General features: G+C 38.4%; 1 long non-coding RNA gene across 1 annotated transcript; it reads left to right on the top strand.

The window, feature by feature from the left end:
• Positions 1-1,634: 1,634 nt before the first annotated feature.
• On the top strand, positions 1,635-5,142 carry LOC110301411. The gene is made up of 3 exons (XR_002378712.2): positions 1,635-1,787; positions 2,607-2,803; positions 4,926-5,142. It is a non-coding gene; the product is annotated as an uncharacterized LOC110301411 (long non-coding RNA).
• The last annotated feature ends 1,760 nt before the right edge of the window (positions 5,143-6,902 follow it).

The raw sequence follows: 6,902 nt of genomic DNA, 5'->3' as shown, positions 1-6,902 counted from the left end.
TATCTATCATCTATCTATCTATCTATCTATCTATCTATCTATCTATCTATCATCTATCTATCTATCTATCTATCTATCTATCTATCTATCTATCTGATTGTCTTTCTCACAGTGTATTCTCAAGTTCTCAAAACATAGAATTCATAGACATTGATGTGTGCCCTGTGCATAAATATGAAGAGACTTGTCTCAAGACTCAGGCTGACATGATTATTGAAGCTGAGAAGCCCCATGATCTGCCATCGTCAACCTTGAAGCCTAGGAGCCCCAAGTTCTGAGAGCCAGGTGGCTCATAACATAGGTTTACACATGTGTCTAGAAAATGAGGAATACTGAGGGCAGGAGAAGTTATCATAGTACATGTAGTCAGGCAGGTGTTAATCCATCTCTCCTCTGCATTTTTGTTTTATTTGGGCCTCAGTGGACTGAATGAGGTCCACAATGGGAAGGGCTGTGTGCTTTAGCCATTTGACCAATTCCAACATGGATGCCCCCTGGACATACCTAGACAAAGCCCAGTTGGGTTGATTCATAGACTCAACCACTATGCTTTTAAGATGCTAATTTTACATTTTAAATGAAATCTTACATATAAGATTTCCTTTGAATAGAATTTTCTTTGAAAATAGGCTATGGAACAGCATTTATAGGCCCTGTTATTGCTGAGTTGCAGGGCTTCTCTGAGAACTCCTGGGGTCAGATGAGCTCTGGATGCTTTGCAGGTACAGATCAGGTAGAGATTGTGACTTTCAGAACAGTATGAGCACTTAGGGATGAATGATTTGAAGCTGGTACCATATAGGAAGCTGAAGAGCAGGGACAGCCCGCAGAGCTGGCCCTTTCAGAGGAAATAATGAGCTGCACAGCTGTCATCCTGCAGATTTTAACTTTTTTTTTTCCTTTTGGAAAATGTTAGTTCACCACCACTACTGGAAAATTCTTACCACTTAACCTGTCTGCTGTAAATTAAGCTGCCATCAAATTCAGAGATGCTGCCGATGCTAGAGTCAAGAGATTATTAAAAAGCATGAGCTTCCTTGGCTCCTAATCAGATTTCATAGTGGGAGCAGAGAGCTTCTAATCCAGTCCCAGAGATGTTCTTTGTGCTTTCAATTGTCCTTCATTTGAAGAGTTGGCTACCCACTCTGGAGCTACTGGGTCTTTGTCCATGACTGATTTTGAATCCTCTCCATTTTGCCTTTGGCAGTTCTACTAGGAGAAAGTAGAGGTGGTGGTTCAGCTGGTTTGGATTTGGGGAGCTTGGAAAGTCACCTCTGAGTATTGGGTGCAGAAACAGCCTAAGTACCACACCTAGGAATTCAGGTCAGGGAGCACCCAGTGAGTGCTTGCTGAGTACCCTGCACAAAGTTGTTAGTGAGGCACCAAGGTTCTCAAAATCACTGTTCTGGAAACTCCACATTAAGAACCTACCCCAGGACATTATTTTTTTGATTGGTAACGACTTCATTTGTGACAAATTTACAGTTACATCAGTGTCTGAACATGAATAAATAAACTTTTGAGCATTGGTGAAGCTTCCTTAGTTGAATGAGCCGTGGAACCCCTTAAATATCATTTAGTGAGGGAATATCGTGAAAATTGATTAACGTGGCTGTTATACTCTTTTCAGCTTCCTACTGCAATATCCAAGAACAGACAAAAAAAACCCCAATCAGAATATTAGAAGCTAATGAAATAATTCAATGATGCCATATCAACTAGAATTAGCTTCTTGGAATCCAAATCCATGTGATGCTAGAAGCGGAATGAGATTGCTCTACAGTCAGGTAAGGAGCCTACCCTGTACCTGAATGACTTAGTGACCTTTCTTGTCAGCTTTCAAATCTGTGCCTCTTCCATCATTTTATTTGTAGAACTAATTAGAATTTCCAACCACTCGTAATAGAATGACTCTGGATAACAGAGGAGTTCATGAGTTGTGGCAGCAGATTTTTACATATGTAAGGGTTTTAAAAATACCCCAGCCATATATCCTTTAGAAAAAAATTCATCCTCTGAGTTGATCCTGTTGACAAATACAGGAATCAAGTGTGAGAACCCAAGAAAGGAATAAGAGGGAACTATCAGCCAGAGACATCAGTTGATGTGAGCAGAACTATAGTGGGATGCTAATTTGATTATTGTAAAAAAATATAAGTACTAAAGTTAAAACAATCTTGAAAGTGATATATAAGAAAATGATATTTTACATTATGTTATAATGATTGTGTAATCATAAGCTGAGGGAAGAAAGACCTTACTTAATCTTTATGAATCATACTACCATGTAATCCTCATTGCATATCAGTATGACTTAGTTCATATAAAACTTAGGATGATGGAGACAAAGAGTTACTTTTGATAGTTTATAAATACAAAAAGAGACACATTCAAACAATTTAATTAGTGAAAACTGGCATACTTTATAAAACAGACTTTAATCTGTAAGATTAATCACTTTTAGTTAATCACCATGAAATTAATATATTGTCCCAAGTGTCCATGCAGCATTTATAAAAGCTGACCATATAACATTTTAAAATTTTTTCAATAATTTCCAAAGACTATTATCTAATGTTCCTGTAACATTTATCTTTTCTTGACAGCCTGTCACCAATTTACTGAAGTAAAACCTACCCACTGATGTCTTGTAAAATTCTGCTGGTCCATGTTACCTCATCTCTACATCTACCTACCATCCATCAACACCATGGTTTGAGAGGCTTTGTGAATAGGCTCAGTATTGTTAAAAGGAAACAACAGAGTAATCAGCTTCCACTTAAGATTTAGAAAGGTGGAAAAGGTATGGTTCTCAAACTCATAACAAATGGGTGGGTAATCTACAAAAACTATTACTTTCTTGAACTCATCAAAGAGTGATATCAAATATCAGCCAGCTTGTCTAACATCTAAGGAGTAACAAATATAGACCTAAGTCTGGTAAAGCTTGGGGTGCGTTCAGCTGAAATACGTAGCCAGATCTGTTTCAAGATTCTTCTCTCCAATGGAAAAATAAAGGTCAAGTCACAGGGAAATGGCTAGTAAATTGGATGGATCAAGAAGATGAAAGAAAAAAGACACTGGTAGATGGGGAAGGACAGAAGACATCATAGTAATGACCACCAAGTCCCCTACTCCCATAGAGGAAGGGAAGGACTATGAAGAATATCTACCTTAAAGCCAGGAACACTGGGCATTTCTAGAACAGAAGTCAAATCCAATCTTTCATTTTTAAAAATTACATTTATTTATTTATTTATTTATTTATTTATTTATTTATCTATGTATCTATTTATGAGTGTACTCACTTAAACACACATGTGCCATGGTATGCACATGGAGGTTAGAGAGCAACTTACTTGAATTAACCAGAGTTGTCTCTTTCCTTCTACCATATGAGATCAAGTTCAGATTGCTGGACTTATTGGGAAGTACTTTACCTGCTGAGCCATTCCATCATCCTACCACTTCCATGTACAGTTTACCACGTGAAGGGATATTGCTTGGAGAGAGAGCCTCTCTAAGGTAGAGTCATAGAGAAGTCTAATACTCAAAATGGCAACTACCAATGGCATCTCCAACTTCATGCCAAGCCAGGACCATGTTAGATGGAAGTAAAGCAAGTGATTCAATGAAGGAGACCTCTAGGGTCAAAGCAGACCTTGCCCAGTTCAATTCCTGGTCAAGGCATTGAACCTCCGACAGCAATCATTTGATAGAGGCAGTGGGTCTACTTTTAAATGTAGATAATGTTTTTCTCAAGGACAAGTATTCTGCATAAAATGTCTGGCCTTTAACCTGCATTAACAATGCAAAATAAACATGCTTTCAGGAGGCTGAGCACTCATCAGAATGGTACCTAGAGACAAGACCCATATGGGAGAATTGGGAGGAAGAAAAGGAGGATGAGAAAGAGAGCTAAAAGAGGAAGAAAAGATGAGAGAGAGGTGAAGGAAGAAACATGGAAGGAGAGGGGAAGAGAAGAAATATAAGACAGAGATGTAGACACAGACACAGAGGAGAGAAGGAAGAGAGAAGGGAGAGAGAAGAAAATAGAAGAGAGATAGAGAAAAGAGATAGTAGAAATTAAAAAGCTATAGACTGATATAATATGAGTTAACCATGCACTTGAGCTCAAAAATAGAAAATAAAATGAACAAAATATCATAATATAATAATGGAGAACTTTTTAAATGACACTGATCAAAACAAAGATACAGGGATATTTTAGAGAGCACTATCAAAAGTAAGCAAACAAAATCCTGAGATGCTTTGTGATCAAATTACTGAAAATCAGAGAAAATATTTATGGAAGGCAGAAGAAAAGACAAATAACAGATAGACCAAGTAATTGTCCAGACAAATTTTAAAATTTTTTGAAAAAATTAAAAAAAAAATAGAAATCACACAAGTCAAGTAACACCTATGAAGGCTGAAAACCATACTTTTTAAAAGAAATTAGAGAGGACTTTGTTCTAGGTAGAAATATCTTTAAAGAGTGAAATAAAAATAAGTTTTCTAAGAAAACAAAAACTGAAAAAACAAATTACCAGTGGCAACATACAATGAGATACATTAAATGAATTTCCTCAGGCAGAAGAAATGCCAGGCAGGAAAGTAAATCTATACAAAGAAATGAAGAATGATGGGAATTATGAAAGTGACAAATTAAACATTCAAAGATGGGAAATTTATTATGTGTATATCACACCTTCATTTTTTCAAAGACATTCCTGCTTATGGTTAGTGATTTTAACTTTGGTTATTGGGAATAATTGTAACAATTACACGTTTCTCCAAAATGTGTTGAGGTCTGGACACCCAGTATCCTAGAATGTGACTGCTCTTGATAATAGCTTGTTTTAAATCATTTTAAATTATTGTTATTATTTATTATTATAAATTTATTTATTTCTTTTTATTAGTGTGGGATGAGAAGAAGAACATGTCTGCTGTGGTATGTGTGCAGAGGGAGAAGAGAATTTGCTGAATCCAGCTCCCCACTTCTGTCACAAGCTTCCAGATACAAAACAAACTTTAATCAGCAAGCTTGCACAACAAGAGCTTTTACTTGTTGGATCTTCTCTCAGACCCAGAGATAACATCTCTTAAAAGTTACATAAGCTCATAGGAGACTGTTAAATTGTTCTTGACCCTACATGACTGCTGTCCTAATTACTTCCAGAAATCAGGACACAAGCCAAGCAAGGGGGATCAAAAGCCACAAGAAAAAGATGAGTCTTTGGGAAGGCAAGCATGGAGTCCCTAGTGGATACAAACATTGATCTAACTTTGGTTCTGTATCTCTTGCTTTTGGAATTAAGAGAAAGAACTTTGGCTCATAAGCCATCCAGCCTCTGGCATTGTCCACTAGTGAGCTAGTACCCTTGACAAACATGACAGTTTCCAGGTTCACCTGGAAAGTGTGGCATCTGCTCTCGACCAGCAAGAACAACATGACCACCAGTTCTTCTAACAGCAGTTTATTCAGCAAATTTCAGTCTTCATCTCTCTCACTTCATCTTTTTCTCCCCACCCCCCACCCTTATATACTCTCAGCCCTCATCCACTCACAGCAGGCGGTGTCACCTCACCAGGCATGCAGCTTCAGCCAATCAGGGCAGCAGGGGCATGTCTCCACCAAATATGGACTTGTTTATACTGCCAGCATCATGGTGCACCTGCGCAGCTCTCACGATGGTCGTGGCTATTTTCAGGTGTATGAGGAAGTCAGGTGCAAGTCATAAGACTTAGCTGCAGTCCCGGGCACCATCTTGGGACTGCTGCCACACCCACTCCTCACAGGAAAGAACCCTTGAAACCGTGTACATTTTCTATACCCCTCTAAAAGCTTTGCTTAGTTACTTTTCTTGTTGCTGTGATAACCTGACAAAAGCAAACTAAAAGCTGTAGAATTTGTTTGGGCTCTCAGTTCTCAATTCATCCATTGTGGTGAAAAAGTCCTGGTGGCAGGTGCCTGAGGCAACTGGTCACAATGTACCAGTAGTCATGAAGCAGAGATTGATGAATACCAGTGCTCAGTTTACTGTCTCCCATTTATACAGGCCAAATCCCAGCCCAGGGAATTATGTGTCAATCACAGTAGCTCCTGGAACCTTCGGACAAAGCTCTAGATTCCTTGACCCTAACTCTTGGAACATTGTTTCAAGCCTTCATTCTCTCTGCTCTATGATATAAGATATTCTTCCAGATAGCCCTGCTTTTATTTATTGGAAGATAAATTTATAAATCAAGATTTGATGCCATTTCCCATAGTCATGAGGTGTTCATGGGTGGATGTTGCTGAGTACAGCTCTGTAACTTCATCCAAGCTCCCAGACCACATTCCTATCACCACTCCACTTTTATATAATGCTACTCTGGCCCTGAAATGATCAGTCTCCCAAGATCTTCTTGTCATCCTCATTTCTTCTACATCCTATCTAACATGCATAGCACTGATCAACTGCCCCTATCCAGATGCTCACTTCCCCTTGATATTCTTCTTTGCCAACTAGATACTGGCCTCTTCTAAGGACCATGTTCTCTTTCTCCTCTATCCTTGATTCTGAAAAGGCTATGTGTTTTTCTCTCTAGTAATCACCCAAGACATGGATAGTACTTTGTCCTTTGCCTCCAGTGAACATCTTATATTCTCAGTCATCACTGCTCTTCCTAGAACATTCCTTGTACCTTGAGTTTGACTCACTGTTTATGCTTCTTTTCCTGTATTCTGTTACTATTGTTAGAGACAGATGTATCTATTTCCTTACTCTCCATGGCTCCCTCCATTTAATTCTCTCTTTCCAGTTAACATTTAACTATTCACTTCTACTTTCATTCTTGAAGCCAGATCCTAGCACACAGTGAATATAAAAAACAAAGCTTCTATGCAGAAGCAA

This window comes from Mus caroli, chromosome 1 (assembly GCF_900094665.2).
Source record: "Mus caroli chromosome 1, CAROLI_EIJ_v1.1, whole genome shotgun sequence".
In the NCBI taxonomy this organism is placed as follows: domain Eukaryota; kingdom Metazoa; phylum Chordata; class Mammalia; order Rodentia; family Muridae; genus Mus; species Mus caroli.
The sequence above is the reverse complement of the archived record's forward strand: the minus strand, read 5'-3'. Positions and strand labels throughout refer to the sequence as shown.